This window comes from Pavona decussata, unplaced genomic scaffold (genome assembly GCF_977016875.1).
Source record: "Pavona decussata unplaced genomic scaffold, jaPavDecu1.1 SCAFFOLD_3, whole genome shotgun sequence".
In the NCBI taxonomy this organism is placed as follows: domain Eukaryota; kingdom Metazoa; phylum Cnidaria; class Anthozoa; order Scleractinia; family Agariciidae; genus Pavona; species Pavona decussata.
The window spans coordinates 1,310,986-1,330,068 of record NW_028145427.1 but is presented as its reverse complement, the minus strand read 5'-3'; the positions used below and the strand labels follow the sequence as shown (position 1 = coordinate 1,330,068).

The window sequence follows — 19,083 nt, the reverse complement described above, 5'->3', positions numbered from 1 at the left end:
TGAACATGAACGACGGCAACGGCAACGACAACGCCACAAAACAGTATAGGTTAAATGAGCAGCTGAACAGATTCTATTCTATGTTATCCTGGCTGTCCTATGGACGCAACAAGATGGTGCTTGAGTCAGACAGGTAATACTTCATCAACGTCCGTTGTTTTAGTCGCGGAAATGGGATCTCTGCTTCAGGTGCATGCAACTACAGGTCTTTTTTAAGGACTGAAATTTAAAAACACTAGGGGATGTCGTATATTTTCCACAGCAGCAATAAAAAATTGTTGCAAACCTGAAAGTAAATTTTTTCGTTTACCACTAGCACTGTAGCCGTCATTATATAAAAGACAACAACAACCAGAATACATTAGAAGGAAGGAAAGAATAATGAAAATAAAAGTTGGAATGGACCTTGAACTCGGAATGGAACTCGAACTTGGCTCGACGTGACTTGAACTGACCTGGGCTTGAGCTTGACCCATCCAACGAGTAAACTCCGCGGGAAACCAGTCAACTGCTCAGTTTTCACAACACTGCCTTCGATAACAAGTTGTGCAAGTTTAAACATACCTCATTTTAGAGTTTATAATAATGAGATAGCTGGAGAGCTAATCTTAAAACGAAACAGCACAAAGGATACCTTTTTCATCGCGTGGACAATGACGGAGTGTGTTAGTTTGTCAGAGCAACAAGCCTTGCTTGGGAAGACTGAAAATCTACAGGGACATCATTACGATAGCCCATACTACAGTGGTGTAGGAATGAAAGACCAACCTCCTTACTCAAGTGATTCGGACACTACTTCGAGTGTAGGTGCGTTCAAATCGAGCTCCGTTCTTCGAGAGCCGAGTGATGATTTCTACCACCAAGGAATACCAATTTGGAGAGCAGTTTTGCTTGTGGTTAATTCAGCTCTGGGTGCCGGGATTTTGAACTTTCCCCAGGCTTACGCTCAATGTGGTGGTATCGGTACAGCTATTGTTATTCAAATGGTAGGGTTTTTTTTGTGTTATGGTCACAGAGTGTTTATTTTTATTGGACTATTCTGTGGATAAAAGATCACGGTATAATGTACTATTTTCATACGGTCAACAAAGTGTTCACTTGTGAGATAAGCACAAGCATAAGCATAAGAAAAAATTTTTGTGGGAACGGCATGAAATAAGCGTGAGATAAGTATAAGCATAAGTGCAAGAAAAAAAAAACCATTCCTTGACGGAGCTTGTGCTTATCTCACGCTTGTGCTTATATCACAAGTTGAAGTGGGAACCGGCGTGAGGTAAGCACATCTTGAATCAGTTTTTAGATCTCCACCAACGTTTAACGTTACTGCGCTTACGTAAGCCTTTATTTTCTTGCGCTTGTTTCACATGTACATGTGGAAACGTTGCTTGTGCTTATCGCGCAAGTGGGAACCAGTCTTAAAACTCGTGTTTTGATTGGTGTAGCGGAGTTTGCGATCAGAGCTTGGGCGCACGAAGACGTCATCGAGTTGCGTGTCGTGACGTGACCGACGCACATGATCGGAGTCTGGAGTGCACTCAGTTTTGAAAACTGTTTTGGCGAGTAGCCGACAAACATGGGCAAAGTTTCGCAGGAACGCAAAACTGTCCGATGAAACATTTGACAAAGACCGTTGCACGTGACCCCAACAAGGTCAACAAAGCCAGAACTTTGTTGTGATGTGAAAAGGAAGGAATATTTTTCCAAACATGTCGCCGATAGAAATTCGACCAAATTCGGTAATGGCGAACAATCGATCACAAATCGCAGTGAAGCGACTTACATGCTGTAATATTTTGCGGTAAGAATTTCCTGCTGGAATAAAGGTTAGTTTTGAAAATATTTTTAGGAGAATTCTTTCAGATTATACTATAATTTAGAAGATCACAATTGTCTAAAAGTTTGCTGGAAAGTTTTTTACTGATCAGCCCAGTCAACGTCGATGCTCGCTCACAAAAAATGTGTTCAAATTTCTTAATGGTTGCAGGGTCCGAAATTAACTTTTTTTAGGCAGGCGCCAAGTGGCGACTGAAATTTTTTTTTTAGTCACCATAAGGAAAAATGTGGTCGCCAAAAAGCAGAAAAAAAAGTGTCAATAAAAATTTTTCCTTCGCAGCGAAACACAAACCAAAATTTTTGGTTGCCAGATGGAAAATTCGCGTTTGCGTTTGGGGCCGCAATGGCGATTTATACACCTACCACTGAAAAACCACGACGAATGAATCGATTGCCGGCTATATACGCAGTTTCATAAGAATGCTAAATGTTTTAAGTCAACTTTATACCTTCTCTCGTCTCTACCTTTTGGAGAAGAAATGTACCCAATTGAAAAACTGCCGGTTGGTTCTTTGCTCTATGTTCAAAACCGTAAACGATCTTTCCTTTCGCGTGCTGTCAAGACGATCGACGGATCGCCATGTTGTTCGCACCAGGCCACAACCGTGCAGTATTTCTCGTTCAAAAAACTCGAGCTGTGAAGCGCTGTGATAGATTTATATTGACAGGAAAATCGGTTTTATACTTCAAAAGCAGTGGAAAGGTAAAAACTAAGTGACCAATTGGCCGGGCGGTTTTGAATTTTATTTTTATCGATTTGGCTGAAAATCAAAGTTACTGTTTGTATAATGATCGTGGCATGAAATAGTTAATCGCCCGCTGGCGACTAGTTGTGAAATTCTGGTCGCCAGTGCAAAATTTTAAGTCGCATTGGCGACCAGGAAGGCGCAATTTCGGACCCTGGGTTGTTGAATTACGGTCGTTTCGCTAACGTCTTAGGTATGGAACCAACTACCCCTAAGTACTTTACCATTGTAGAGTATCCCTAGATATATGATTTTTTAAAATCAGCAATTTTGCCCACTGTTAAATATTTGGCAGAATTTTTTACTTTAACTATGTACCTATTTGCGTTCTTTAGTTTATAAGCTTATTTGTTTGTTTATTCATTCATTCATTCATTCATTCATTCATTCATTCATTCATTCATTCATTCATTCATTCATTCATTCATTCATTCATTCATAATTTCATTCATTCATTCATTCATTCATTCATTCATTCATTCCTTCCTTCCTTCCTTCCTTCCTTCCTTCCTTCCTTCCTTCATTCATTCATTCATTATTTACTTATTTGTTCACGTTTTTGTCACTCAACCAGTGAGAGGTGGTCACTTACGAGAAGTGGTTACTATGAGAGAGTTGACAGTAGTGGACGAAGTTGTTTTTGAAAAAGTCTTTAAGTTTGGTGGTACGGGCAGCACCCCCTCTCCTTCCCACTAAATCTAAATAGCAAACCAAGTGCTTGACTGTCAAAGAACTTCAAACGCATTGCATGAATTAAAAACGTAGAACCAGTCATGTTTAATTTTTAGCAAATTTTTGCGCTTTTTCACATTGATAATTTATAAGCCCATTGACGTATCAAATGGTCAATAATGCACCACCTGAAGTGTCTTTATATTGATAAACCTCCTCCTTATTAGTATGTGGTGTTTTAGCAGCTGATAAAAAAACACTCCTCGTTACTATGCGGTGTTTTTCTCGAATGCTAATTTCCAATGTTTACAAAAGCATAATTGAAGGGCTGAGAGCATAATCGACCTATGTCGAATTTTAGGCCGTTTTTTTTTTTCTTCTCGGATTTGTCTCAATTTTTGCATGTGAGCTTCGTTTCAGTCAACAAACATTGCCCTGTATTTTTTTTTGTTGATTTGCTCTTCGTTTTCGAGAAATATTAACGTATGCAAAAAACTCAGTTTTCCAAGCGGCCTCCTTTGGAGATCTTTTGTTGAACGAGAAACAAAAGAAACCTTTTGTTTTGTTATGAACTCTATTGACCCTCACTTTTCTACGAATGTTTTTGAAGCCGTTCAAGAAACTTACAGCATGTGTTTTATTGCGTCTAAAACCACTCGTCTGCGCCTTGTGGTTTTAAACCCAATAAAACACTCCTGCTCTTTTTTTTAAACATTACATAGTGATGCTTAAAGGGGCAGTATCATGGGAGATCGATGGGAGATATCATTATTTTTGGCCAAAATTAACTAAATTTAAACTTTGAACACTGTGTTAATTAATTTCTCAATCGCTAATTTAAAGAAATATTAATAGTGTTTCTGAGACGAAAGGTTGAACCAAAATATGGTACAACCGGCGATTTTTAGTGCGTTACAACAGCGAAATTTGAAAACGTCTGCCAGACGTTTTCAAATTTGAACCCCTCTCTATCTTGGTCATCTGGCAGCGAAAATATCCGTGGATAGTTTCTTTGCATTCTGATAGTCTTTTAATGGAATTTTGTCATTATATCTTGGCTGCTATCAACCGAATAGCGTCTTTCCGATTTTCAATGTGTTACTAAAAATAGCGTGATACTGTCCCTTTAAATCCAATCAGTGGTCATGACAATCATCAGACTTCAGTTTCTAAGGATCTCACACTGATGAATGCTTTACACTGTAATTAATAGTTATGAACTCAACAACTTGTATTTTGCAGAGCTTACTAGTGTTTATCACTGGAGCATTCCTTATTCTGGCATATTGTGCTGATAAACATGGATCACAGAATTTTCAAAAAGTTATCCTAGGGGTTCTAGGACCAAGGGCATATGTTGTGACACAGATTTTTTTACTGTTGTACATTTTTGGGTCCACTATCGCTTACATGGTCGTGATTGGTGATCAGCTTGAAAGTGGTATGTATAAAAACTTTCTTCATCCTTGAGGATTTAAGGCTGCAAGGCATATTTTTGCACTCACTTAAAGCCTAGCTGCCACACACTTGAGAAAAGAGCTGAGCAAACTGCTTTGCAAGGCGAATAGCTCAGCTGTTTTCTCAAGTGTGCAGTTGAGTTTTTGTAGCCAAATCTCAAATATCAAACATGACATATTTTCCTCTCGGCCTTGTGGTGTAAAAAACTCACGAAAATGTAACCGTACATGTGAAACAGCTGCGATAATCGCCTCACAAGGCAGTTTGCTTAACTCTTTCCTCAAGTGTGCGGTGGGCCTTAATTACATTATTATAACATAGCACACATGCTTCCCTATCTAATTCCTATTGGCATCATCATGGTACATTTCTCAACATATGCACAGCCGTGCATCCATTAGATGACATGTACAAATCAGACAAACTCAGATTTCCCTCACTTAGTTTTTACAAAGTTTCCCAGAAAATTTTTGGACAAAAATAGCTAAGAACTACCCGCACAACACAAACATTGCAATGAGTCGAAACCCTAGTTCAAACATTTAATTAACTTTGCTTATTTTCAAAAAGTAGAAATATTTATATACAATAGTTAGGTTGTATCTTTGATATTATAGATCAGTCTGCCTTCTTAATAAGCAAATAAATTTATTCTTTCTTTTTGTCATCCTGGCCCGCCTAGATTAGCTATGCTACCTGCGGTGCCAAGAAACTGTAAATGTAATTAAAAAAAAAAACCCACTAAAGTTGAAGTTGAAGTTGAAATTGAAGGTGGATAGTCCTACCAATGAGAGACTTATTAACCCTTTAATCGTTTTTTTAACGTTAGAATTATCCAAGTTAGTCCATTACATACATGTAAGCCTTATTGGCTTCCTCGGGCTACCTTACCTTGTAAATGTTTAATTAATAATGTTAATGTTGCATAATTTGTGTGTGCGAGGAACAATCAATAAACTGACAAACTGATCATGACTTACTGAATGAAAAACATTTGAGTACATAAACATTCTGTGGGCCTGGAACCTCATTGACTTTACACAATTTCAAAGAACCAAATTGTGATTGGCAATTTCCGATGAAACATTCTTGTCAGACCATACCATTGTGGTGTGTTTGTAACCAGCCAATAATAGAACCTTAAGTTTGTTTTTTCTGTACAGCACATTGGGAAAATTTTCCGCGCACTACTTTGTTGTCACTATGTTATAAAAGAATTGATTCATGCTTTTAATATCAAGTTTACACTTCTCTCGTGCTCTCCAAACTAATTCCTGCGTGCATCCATAACTCGATATACGCATGCTAAGCATGAACCAATTCATTTCTTAAAATAAATTCACAACTAAATTCAAAATGCACAGGGTTACCCAACCTTTAGTGCATTTTAGCTCTTTCTGTTGTTATCGTTGGCTCCGATTGGCTGAAGTTTTTGCATGTGGTCTTCAGTTCCTTCAGGAAATATTGCCTTCAGTTGATGTATAACAATCTGCTCCGTTTTGCCCTTCCTTTTGAGCTCATAATTTCAGGAAAATTGCTCATAATCATGGGTAATTTTTATGCCTTCGAATTAACCCAAGACTGTAATTTTTTTTTTTTCAGCTGGATTAGCAATTGACTCACATCCTCATTGGTATTTAAGCCGGGAATTTCTCATGTGTCTTATGTCAATTGTATTTCTTTTACCACTGTGCCTGCCAAAGACGTTAAAAGTTCTTAGCTACTCGAGGTACATATGCCTATGTTTGTTATGTTATCAGATAATTATTACAACTGTCATAACTCCAAGGGTTTCAATACATTTCGAGTCTCCTCAATATTAATCTACAGGTGTATGCACCAGCAACAAACTTGTCTGAAACAGCTTACACCTTTGTCTGTTCTAGCTGTGAATTTCTTTGCAAGAAGTCAAGATTTATGTAGCCCTGAAAAAATTGATTCAAGAAAACAGCACAAAAAATGGTATAGTTTGATAGCCAGCTCTATAAGCTTTAATTTGATATAGGGGTTTAGGTATCTACAGTTTAAACTGGATGCACTACATCGCTCGGATTCGAGACATGTCTAAAGATATACGGTAACCGTAATTAAGGGTACACTTCTACATGTACACAGTAAAACTAATGATCATTAAGGTCGTGACTGTTCCTCTTTAAGAAGCTGTTGTACTGATTCCTGTCTAGTACATGGAGAATTTTGCAAGATTGCTTGTTGAAAAAAATATAGATTTTTGCTAATTGTTGTGAAAATGTTTGTTGTGGGGTTCTAAACATCTATTCTTATATCTATTACACAAACGTTTGAAAGAGGTGTGAAAAATAAATAATTCTCAATTGAATTTTTAAAATTCAATTAACCAATAAATTTATTTTATATGCTTGTGTAATACATGTCATCCATATATATATACTGATAGTATACCATATCAGAGCTAAAATTTCTTGCAAGTTTTTTGTCCCGTAATTTTCTACAGATTTCACATCCAGATCAACTTTTTTATTACTCGAGTTCTGTTTATCTATTCTTGAGGATCCTTTCCAGTTTCATTTGAAATTTGAGCTCCTATGATTTTGTACGTGGTGCTGCATGAGAACAGCTCAGACTGTAGCAGTTGTACTGGTAATATAAGAAGTTTTTAGGTACAACATTTTGTTTATATGAAAGAGATATAATTACTTTATGTTATGTTTAATTAGTCCTGGTTGATAAAATAATGATAGCATGGTTTTTTTTCAGTTAGTTACTAATAATAATATTAGTAACTGACTGAAAAAAGAAACATTATTCTATCATTATTTTATTAACCAGGATTAATTAAAACATTACATAATAAGGCATGCTTAGAATAAAAAGAAAATCTGACATCCTGGAGACTCTCTCTGTCACTGACTAAAAAATACGTCCATAATTTTGTTTTGAGTAATTTATTATTTCTATCTTTAGTATGTAGAAGTTAGTATGCAGTCAATTCTTGCCTTGTGGACACCTCGGTTTTACTGGCACCCCAATAATATGGACGCAGCAGCTAAATCCCCAGCAAAAATAAACTACGGGTATTTGACTGAAAAATATTCAAACTATTATGGACACTAACCTTGTGGTCCAAACGATGTCTGCAATAAAGGGAGTTGACTGTAATAAGTAATTCACTTAACAACCATTATATTTTTCAGTGCACTTGGAACAATTGGAGCTATTTTTGTTTGTGCAGTTACTACTGTAAAGTACATTGAGGGAAAATATACAGTTAAACCGGAATTTTTCCAGTAAGTGTTAACATATACTGTATAGTAAATAACTCAAGCCACTTTGAATTGTTGAATGACAGACATAATGTTAGTGACAAGAACAAAGACAAGCCTGGTGAAGGATGAAAGATGAAACACTGCAACTGTCGTGCCACTTTATTACTAGTGTTTAACCTTCAGCAAGAAAGAGGGAAGTTTAACGGAGTTTATCTATATATGCACCAAGTCTACACAAGGCTGTTAAAATAAATAAATAAAAATACATCACTTTAATTTTTTTTTAGTGTTAACGTATTACGCGCAGAGCACTAATCGGGGACACTGTCCAGATTAAATTGGAATTTAGAAGTCTGTGTTGGTTTTTGAGGAAAGGGGAAAATTGGAGTAAATCAAACCATTAAGCCACATTGGTGGAGGCAAGTGCTCTCACCACTGTGCCATCCCTCCAATCTTATTTAATTGAAGACCATTTATTTATTAACAGCAATAATATTTTATTGCAAGATTGCTATAGGTGCGGTTCCAGAAAATATTCATACTCCACCCATGGAAAATTTTTGTTTTGCACCCTCCTTCTAAGATTTTGACTTTTAAGACCCACCTCCCCCTAGGAATTTCTAATGACCTTCCATGGGCCAGGGTAGGTATGGATTTTTTCTGGAACTACACAAAAAAGAAAATAAAATGATATGTTCCCATTGTTGTCGCAAATGTGTAGAGTGCATGTAAATGTAGATGTTTTGTGTAATTACATTTTTATGCAACAATGTCATAAATTTTGACCTTTTTTATAGAGTGAAGTTACCTTGGACAAAGGCCTTCACTGCTGTTCCAATTATCTGCTTTGGTTTTCAGGTTTGCACAATCAATGCATTTAAATTTGTGTTTTGGAAAGTACCATAATAGTAGATTTTGTAAGTAATGGCAGCAGCATCTCTAGAGCAGCATAAGAATGACAACACCCACTCAGTTCATAGATTAATATAAATTGCAAATCCATAGTGAAGTGAGGAATTAATTAAAGATCAAATATGCTTGCTTATTCTCACTTTTTCATTTTAATTTTCATTACTTGATGTTAATTCTGTTGGCATCAGTTAGCACATTATGTTTTCTAAAATATCAGTCACTGAAATTAATCATACCCTCAAAATCTTATTAGAGGGGGAGATGGGGCTAATTTTAAATCAAAATTTAGTAGTAGGAGGACGACTGGTTCATAATTTAAGTTTTCAGACCCGAGGCTTATTAAAGAGGTGGACTTAAAATGGCTTCCAGGGACTAACACTATACGTAATATCTGGTTTTTATTTAAATTACTTTTATGTTGCCTGGTCAGTAATGTTGTCTGTGTCTTACCTTTGCAGTGTCATGTGCCCGCTGTAGCAATATATGCAGAATAAAGGAAACCAAGCGTACCCAGATTTGGAATTGTTGTTGTGATAGCAATGGCAATTTGCTCTACTGCTTATGCCATCACAGCTTCTTTTGGCTACCTAACATTTGGCACAACTGTCAAAAGTGATGTGCTGTTAAGTTACGATCCTGATGATGTTTTGGTGAATATTGCAAGAGTGGTGATAACAATAATAGTATTGTCCACCTCGGCGGTGAATCTTTTTTGTGGAAGGTAAATTTTTGAAACTGTAAAGCATTTTAAAAATTTATCCGTTTTGAGTAAAACAGGGAATATTGCTTCAAGAGGTTTTTTGAAAACTGCACTGACTGAAAATTTGGTCAAAGTCTTGCTCCAGATCGACTGTAGTGCAGTTCCAAATATATATCTTATTTTTGAAACTAAGTGAAGTGAAGCAAAACATGATCATCATGATTTCATTTTGTTTGGTTGTCTGTATGAATGTAGGTGATTATAGCTATCAACAAAACCATTAGGCTCTCCCATCTTCATTTGTTCATAATTTACATAAATTATATAGTTACTCTTTTTGAATTTGTTAACTGCAAAATACACGTACAAAATTCAGTCATGTTACTTTACAATTCACACACAGTTATTACAATAATATATTATGGCTTTGAACTGATAATATTATGTTATGATCATTATATAATTTGGGAAGAAAACTTTTCTTGTATTTCTAGTGTGTTAAGTTTTCTACTTTGTACTTGAATGAGAATTTGTTAATAAAAACTGGAAGGAGGAGGGCTTTGCTTTCATCCTGCAAGTATAGATATGGTATCTCATAAATAGGATTGTGTAGTTAAAGTTCTTTAAGGTGATTCCGCTGAAAGAGAAGGAGTATTTAAAATTGTCTAAGACTTGGTCCAGTTCATGACCATGTTATGAGCATTACAAAACTGCGATGAAAAATGGGGGTCACCGTGCTCGTTTTTGTGCAACCTGGATGGCTATTATAGTAAATAGATGACCCCCGAGGTTTATATTAGGAACGCTAGTAATCAGAAAAGGGAACTATCATTTCTAGAAAAATTAATTTTTTGCATTTAAATATCGAAGCAGTTCAACAAAATTTACTTTAATCTTACACAACAAACTGTTTTCATTGAACTGGAATTAAGATTATGAAAGAAATCAAAGATTTTGCTGCGTGTGCACGTAAGCAGCACTACCTCAATACGTGCTTTTTAAAGCATTCAAATAAAAATATCTCAAAGTAGAGTATTAAACTTTTCTTTAAATCGCGATATATAGTGGTTAACCGTATGACATTTAAATTGATGCATTAAAAAATGGGGGTCACCGTGCTCGTTTAGAAGAAAAGGACCATTTATTTTCCAGCCGAGCTTAACCTCAAGGAAATTTCGTAACGTTCTGCGTGGGTCTGCGAAATCTGCGAGCCAGCGAGCCATGCGAGCCACCGTGCGAGCCATGCGAGTCACGCGAGTCATGCGAGTCATGCGAGTCATGCGAGCCACAGTGCAAAAGTTAAGAATTTTTATTTGTTTTATTTACATTCGCGTGAGAAAATTTTGGACAAATTTTTTTCCTTTTTTTTGTTTTTTTTTTGTTTTTGTCATAATTTTGGAGAGAATTTTGCCTATTCAAAATCGCCCAAGATGCGCAAAAAAAATAAATAAATAAAAACAATACGCAAAAATTTATTAAGGTTCAAGACTTCAGAAAAAAAATCCGAGAAAAACATACGGCTGCACCGCTACTCGAATAGGTATCTATTGATACATGTCATTCATTGATATCCACGTGGAACTTTATTCAAGAAAAAAAAAAAACAAACAAAAGAACAGCACTTCGATCTCCGTGTGTTGGCGTTATAAGAATGGTGAGTAAATCGCGCCATTTTAACAGGTTTGGTCTTTAGTCGAGAATCAGAGTTATCAGCACTCTGTCGGTTGGCTGACTGCTGCATGTGGTTGTCCTTTCCCTTAGACAAGTCTTTACTTCAAAACTCGCCACTAGAGTGGCAGAGGCTGGTTTCGAGATAGCATTCGACCCACCAGCTGACGGCAAATGCTTCTGTTACGCTGCTTCTTTTCAAATTGAATTTAGTGCGACAATATTGACTTCGCTCATATTTAAGGACGGTGCCTACTATTGTTACTGCGCATACGTTCTGCGCATCTCGAGATAATCGGGTTTCCTATGGGTGGTGCCTACTAATACAGGAATATTTTTGCGCGGTTTAAAACTATACGGATAAAGCAGAACTTACCAAATGCTTTTGGTATCTCAAAAGAAAATTGGGGGTAACCATGCATTTTTCAGAGATAATTAAGCTTCAATTTAGGAAAAAATCCCATACATTGCTTTATATTTTGGCGTTTTTTAGAGATATTATTGCTTAATTATCTCTGAAAAATGCATGGTTACCCCCAATTTTCTTTTTGGATTCCAATAGGCCTTGCTAAGATCTGCTTTTCTCGCATAGTCATAAACCGCACAAAAATACTTCGGTATTAGTAGGCACCGTCCTTAAGTACTCATTTATACCTTACAAGTTTGGAATGACACTGACAATCAGCCCTGACGTGTCAATTGCAGTCAACCCAGGTCACGTGTGAACAGTATTTCCAAGAATAAAATGAACATTCGAATTTCTCTTTGTAATGTCCGACGTGTGAATGGAATGTTGGACATTTCTCTGGAAATCGTTCCGAAAAAGACGCATTAACTGAAAAAAAAAAAAAAAGATTCAAAATACTTGGGAAACAATTGTTATTCTTGAAATATTCAATTTTGCAGTGTAAAGAAAAATTCATAGCTTTATACCGTCAATAAGCTCGGGAAATTTATACGGGAACTCTGAAATCTCGTTGGTGATTTTCAAAACTGACATGTAAATTTCAAAACTCCGTTCAAATTTCAAAAATATCGTTCACGCGTGACCTTGGTTAACTGCAACAAAAAATTGAAGTATGATGGTTTGCGTTGTTCCACTGTAAGAATTAAATATTGCGATGTTATTCATCTTGTTCCGATGCTCTTGTTCTTGTTTTTATGTGAATGTAAATAAAACCAATAAAAATTCTTAAAATTTATACTGTGGCTCGCGTGACTCGCATGGCTCGCATGGCTCGCACGGCTCGCATGGCTCGCATGGCTCACACCTTGGCTCGCATGGCTCGCTGACTCGCAGATTTTTATCACTCGTTCTGCGTGCGCGCGCTCGTGCGCGCGATAAATGACGCGAAAAATTATGCGCAGCTAGGATGCGCAATGCAATTCAATGGAATCACCTTAAAACATGAGTTTCATATGGACCAGCTAAAATGCCGGAAAGCTTTTCTTTGACTGTTGGGGTAACTTGGTGTGAATGTAATTTGCTGCAAATATCACTACAACACCATTTTAAAATTAATTAAATTTTAATTTTTTTGTTTACCTGTTGAAGCCAATGACCAGTGACATTGGGGGAGGGGTGGGGGATAATTGAAGTCTCTCTCCTAACCTTTACCACATTCCCCTTTGATGGGTGGAGTGAGGGAAAGGCCTTCTCAAGTAACCCTCCAAGTTTTAGCCATTATTTTTACACTCTGCAGACGCTAAAACTCTAGTTAACTTTGTATTTTAGGAGTTGTGTAGAGAGTTTCTATCTAGCATTCTTCAGAATGCCTCCTGCACTAGCTGAAAAAAATGAAAGAAGACGGCGTATCATACAGACTCTGGTGTGGTTTGGACTGTCTCTTATTGTGGCAGTGTTTGTTAAAGACATAGGATATGCTGTAGCACTCATTGGAGGATTTGCTGCATTGCTTATCTTTTTCTATCCAGGTTAGTGAAGAAACTATGCAAAGTTGTATAAAATTTGAAATAATTCAACGAGGAGAGATTGTTCTATAAATGAATGAATACTACACAATCAAGTTGAAAGGTTCAAATCAGTTCTGATCATTTTCCATCATAAGATCAATAGCTTTGTTGCTTGCTGGTATTGCAAACCCAGGTGAACCAGACACAGACATTATCGTAGGTATTAGAAGTTACAGCTATAGCCATGTACTAGTATGGTCTTGTTTTCACTTGCCGGACACTGGTAAACATTGTTCAATTGTTGAGATCGGCATTTGGTAGAGTTTGGAATGGTACAAGTCGCCGTTCCTGGGCCCAGTTGCTCAAAGCCTGATTAAGCTTATCGTAGGTTAATGAGAACCTTAATTCGAGTTTAGTTACCAGTCAGTTAAGATTTTTCCAAAAGATTTTTGTCCCTCACTTTTCGACAAAGACTTTTCTTTACCAATGAGCTTAAAATTAGCTCCTAGAAACATTTTTAATGAGCGAGCTGAAAACCTTGGTTAACTTTTAATTCTGGGGTTAGCATTAATCAGCTTTCAGAAAACTGGGCCCTGGAACTTAGGTTTGCATCAACTTCCGAATTCTTTCTTACTCTTGGAATCTTTTGTTGCATCATATTCTACATAATTTTATAATAGGAAGCTTCTTAAGCAAAGACGCCGGCAACGGCAACGACAACGCCGCAAAGCAATAGGTTTAATGAGCAAAAACAATTACTCTGCACGTGCGTTTTACATTTTGGTACGTTTCTTTGCCGTCCTCTGCAGAACAACAACGTGAAATGACCACATTTAAAGTTTTGTGGAGAACGTCAACAGAGGACGGTGGATTTTTTATTTTCTTTCTTAACTTGTTCGCCACTGCTACCAATTTGGTTCCTGGATAGTTTGCCATTTTTGTAAAAGTTGAGCGAGTTGAAATAATCGTGAAGTAGCACAAATGAAATAAAGATATATTTTTGGGTGACGTTTTCGTTGCCGTTGCCGTCGTCGTTGCTTAAGCTCCCTAATTTTTATAGGGTCGAGTCACACTCGACAGTGCCTTCTAATACAGAGGTATTCTTGCCCATGGCCAGTTTATGACTGTGTGGGAAAGGAGGTCTTAGCAATGGGTTTTGAAATCCAAAAAGAAAATTGGGAGTTACCACGCATTTTTTTTTTTTTTTCGTTTTTAGAGATAATTAGGCAACAATAATTATTGCAAAAAGCTAAAATAATGCAAAACAATGTATGGAAGTTTTTCTAAATTGAAGCTTAATTATCACTAAAAAAAAAAATGCCTGGTCGACCCAATTTTCTTTCTAGATTTCAGTAACATTTACTAAGATCTTCTTTTCACGCGCAGTCACAAACCATACAAAGAGAATTTGTGTGGAACCATCCCAAATAAATCAGCGTTTCTCAGACCTTCCTGAGATGTGCAGAACTTTGTACAGTAGCAAAAAGAGGCATTGTCCTTAAGCACAAAGAAGTATGACAATCCTTCCTATCAGCACCACTATACTATAAGGGATTGTCTCCACCCTCTCCTCCCCCAGCAAAATTATGGTAATCAAAGCATTCAGTGATGTTTCATGTTTCCAAGGTGGAGACTGAAAGGCCTTTTTTTGGCTATGGTTTTTCACTCTGCAAAGTACATGAAAGGTTCACTATTAAATTAATATTTGATTGTTGTTTCATTTTAGGAATTTGTCTTGTACAAGAGATGCTCCAGTATTCAGTTTTAACTGTCACAAGAAAGTTGCTGATTGCTCTTGGTCTCTTTTACGTGGTCCTTGGAGTGTTCATATTTGCAGACTCAGAAGTGTTAGCAATAATGAAAGACATTACAGTAAAGGGGTTGTAATAGTCAGTCAGAAACAAAACTACAAAGATTTCCATCAACCTTCTGGTGAATTGTACATACACTCCCGTATTGTGTTGGTGCACCTACAGTAGTTGACTAAGATCTGTGTAAACATAAAGATGATGAAAACCACAGAAAATTAAATATCGTGTGCACAGATTTTCTCATTGAAAATTTCAACGCTTTGTTCTCAAAAGTATAATGGTAACAACAAGATGCATCTGCAAATAGCAATTGTTAGTTTTAAGGCCAGTCAAATGCACACCAGCTGTTAATATCTGAGTGTTATTTTGTAATTATAACATGGACAAAATATTTTCCAACAGTCTCCTTAATTAATAGAGAGTGTAGGCAAGACTCTTGCCTAAGAAAAATTTCGAGGAGCCCATAAGGCTAAAAGCCGGGACGTTGGGAGCCCAACGTGTTAGTTGCTCATGCAAAAAACTTTAGCCGCCCAGAGCAATTTAATGAGCACCCCAGGCTACCAGTCTCCTGATAGGCAATGCATAAGCCTTCAAACCTATCAAATACATTGTTGTTACTACAGGGAAGCATTTCGCAAAATAATGAGGCTTTCTATGTGCCTATGGGCTGTGCTAGGTTTGCAATTGGGTGTTGTTGTGAAATGTATAGCCACCATCTTTTTCTGTATGGTGGATTATTTTATTCTGAGGGACTTTAAAAAATCTCTATAAATTTTCAGCATAATTATGAACATTGTACAGTAATTCCTTTCTACATTCGATTTAATTTTTTTTCCCAGTTCATTGCCAGGTAGATAATACTCGCACTGTGTACATGGTTACATTTTCAAAGAAGCAACCTTATGAAGCTATTTATTGAATTTTGTTGTTAACGCTGTAACATAGTTTAGTAGAGGTTAGGAAGCCTTTCTATTTTCTTAAATAATTTTGCCCATTTTCCAGTGTTTCTTCCCTAGACGAAATTGAAAGGGCCAAAAAATTAAAATTTCCATTCGGAAAGGTCCTTATAAATACTTATTTTGTTTCTTTGGAGAATGTATGAATTTATGTATTGAGTGGACTCCTTAAAAACATAAACAGAAAATAAGAAGGGATTAATGGTTACAAACTATTAATTGAATAGCTATGAATTAGACAGTTTACAGCCTAATTACAATCAAATTATGAATTTATAGTGTAAAATCATTGTATCATAACCATAATAATAAAATTGTAAGACAATGAAATATATGCAATGAGAGAATTGAGACTAAATGGTATTTAGAATGACCATTATAAACTCTTTCGATTGAACCTCTTGAATTAGACTTACATGTGAATATTTTCTGATGTAAATAGAATTTATTTACATCATAACAGCTTATGTTCCTAGTATGAAACAGCAATACTTGGACAGTTAAAGCTAGCCACATTCGTCTCGAAATGTTTGAAAACGGGTTTTTTGTCTCAAAACACGTTTTCAGGCCAGTTTAGATAGTACAACTATGTCTATGTGACGGGCAGACAATACAATAGATATAAAAAATTAAAATTGTTAAGACTTGTAAAATGTCGTAGGAGTTAGAAACATTCGTATTACCGTCCTATTTTGAATTATTATTTTCGCCGAGTTTTCGTTTGGCTCAAAAGTGTCTAAGATGTTTTTCCACTGGCTTACACTTTTAATGAGGCTAACATATTGAGTCAAAGAAATTCGACATGACGCTTATGTTCTCTGCCCTTCAATTGTTTGGTGTAGACAGTGTTAAATGATGCAAGTTGTGTACTTTTTACCTCATGACCTGGAAAGCATTCTCTAGATGTTACACTCGAGCATAGGTTGCACTGTCTAAAATTGGCCTTAAAGTTTCCACTCCAGCATTCCGCCAAGGCCATAAATTTTTAAAAACGAAAGTCATTTGATTTAAGTTTTTTGGCCTTCTGTTCACATTAGATAACACGGCATTTCAACCAGTTGGCAATAACAAATGAGATCAGCTCTTTTTTTTTTTTTGTTCTGTATCCTGTCCATTCTGGACTAGAAAGTGGCAAGTAACCTCTGGTTTAACAACACATCCTTACTCGCGTACTTATCAACTCTCACGCCTTGGGCATTAGTCTCACTCCTGCGGGTTGAAAACTTCGACCTCACGCCAGCTGGTTCAGTGATTCAGCCACACCTATCAAACAAGCACCTCTTCGACTACCTCCTTCCCTTCCAAACGCGTTGAGGTTGATAGCAGCCCACAGATCTCTTAACACAGGGAAGAATTAAACCATTTTACAGTCCCTGGAACAGCCCTATTGTATTGGCCAAAAAACATGATGACAGTTATCGCCTGTGCATAGATTACAGAAGGCTTAACGTTGAAACTGTCAAGGATGCTCAACCCCTTCCGAGGTCAGATTATCTTGGAATCGTTGGATGGTGCGCCGGTGCATAGTGGTTCAGTTGCCTCGACTTAACCTCTGGATATTGGCAAGTCCTACATGCAAAGAAAAACTGCCTTAAAACTGATTTCGTCACACATCGTGGCAGTTTCAGTGGACCTGTTTACCCTTTGGGGTAATCAACGGACCACTTACGTTTGCCTGGTTGATGAATCGGGTGTTGCGTGGTCTTCCTTGGAGGGAGTGTCTGGTCTACTTAGATGACATCATCATCATCGTGTCAAGCACCTTTGACGAACACCTGTCACATCTTTGTTTGTGTTTGAGAGGCTACGGAAGGCAGGGTTAAAATTGAAACCCAAAATGTCTGTTTCCAGCGGAAGGTTTCTTTCCCAGGCCATGTTGTTTCAGCCGAGGGAATACAAATCGACCCTCAGAAAACAGCAGCAGTCCGCTTCTGGCCAACTCCGTCCAGTGCCTCCGAGCTGAAAGGGTTTTTGGGCCTTGTGACGTCCTATAGGCAATTCATTCCCACAAAGGCGGAACCTTTACACTACTTGACGAGGAAACATGTGGTGTGTGTTCCAGTGCGGGCCCAAACAAGAGAAAGCCTTCTGTGAATTGAAACGTTGCCTTGCCAGCCCCTCAGTATTAGAGTATCCTAACTTCAGCAAAACAAGCGGCCAGTTCATCCTGGATACTGATGCAAGTAGTGGTCACAGTATTGGAGCTGTGCTCTCTCAAAGGTAAGCCGATGGTACCGAACGTGTTCTTGCTTTTGGAAGTCGTGTGTTACACCGCCACAAGAAAAATTACTGTGCAATCCCCTTGAGATGCTTGCTCTGGTTGACTTCATTGAGCATTTCTGTTATTATCCTCTTGGAAAAACATTTCTCTTGCGGACAGACCATCATGTCTTGAGGTGATGGCTGCTGGAGAGACTCCAAGAGTATGTATGACTTTACTATTGAACACCGTCCCGGAAGGGGTCATGGCAATGCAGACGCACTAACCCGCAGACCGAGACGAAGACATGGAAGTTGCCCATCGTGTGGTGACACTGAATACATTACTGCAACATTCCTGCAACAGAACAGGGAGAAAGAGGACGCTTCCAAGACTGTGGAAGATGAATTTTCCTGGACTTCAAACGAAATCGCACAGGCCCAACGCAGTGATCCTGGTATTAACCCAGTGATTGCAAGAATGGAAGAAGGAAAGCCTAAACCATCATCTCACGAAGTGTCCAGTCTGAGTCTCATCCCTTGTGCCATATGGGCCCAGCACGGACTGGTAGAGTTACTGCAACTTGAGAAGTCAAAGAAATTCAAGCCCAGAGTTGTCCTCCCAGAGCCTCTGGTAAAACCAGTCCTGCAGCGGCTGCATGATGGTCTCGAAGGGAATCACCTTGGTCCAGTCAAAACACTGCGCAAAGTCCAAGCTATATTCTGGCAGCCTGGCCTTTGTCCAAACTGTCAAAGACCATGTGGCTGGTTGTTTGCCATGTGCCAAGTGCAGCCCCCGTGAAAAAACACCCAGAGCGCCGCTTCACCCCATCCCTTCGTCTGACGCTTTTCAGTGACTTCACATTGATATCATCGGTCCACTCCCCAGAACCAAACGTGGTAACCGGGTAACCACTACATTCTAGATCTGGCCGTCCAGTGTTCATTTAAAAAGTGGAAGTGGAAGTA

At 37.7% G+C, this 19,083-nt stretch overlaps 1 pseudogene across 1 annotated transcript; it reads left to right on the top strand.

The window, feature by feature from the left end:
- Positions 1-272: 272 nt before the first annotated feature.
- LOC146489787 (sodium-coupled neutral amino acid transporter 7-like) lies at positions 273-16,249 on the top strand (annotated as a pseudogene). The gene is made up of 8 exons (XR_014860319.1): positions 273-986; positions 4,494-4,692; positions 6,312-6,438; positions 7,883-7,975; positions 8,752-8,812; positions 9,325-9,587; positions 12,970-13,169; positions 14,875-16,249. The product of XR_014860319.1 is annotated as a sodium-coupled neutral amino acid transporter 7-like (transcript).
- The last annotated feature ends 2,834 nt before the right edge of the window (positions 16,250-19,083 follow it).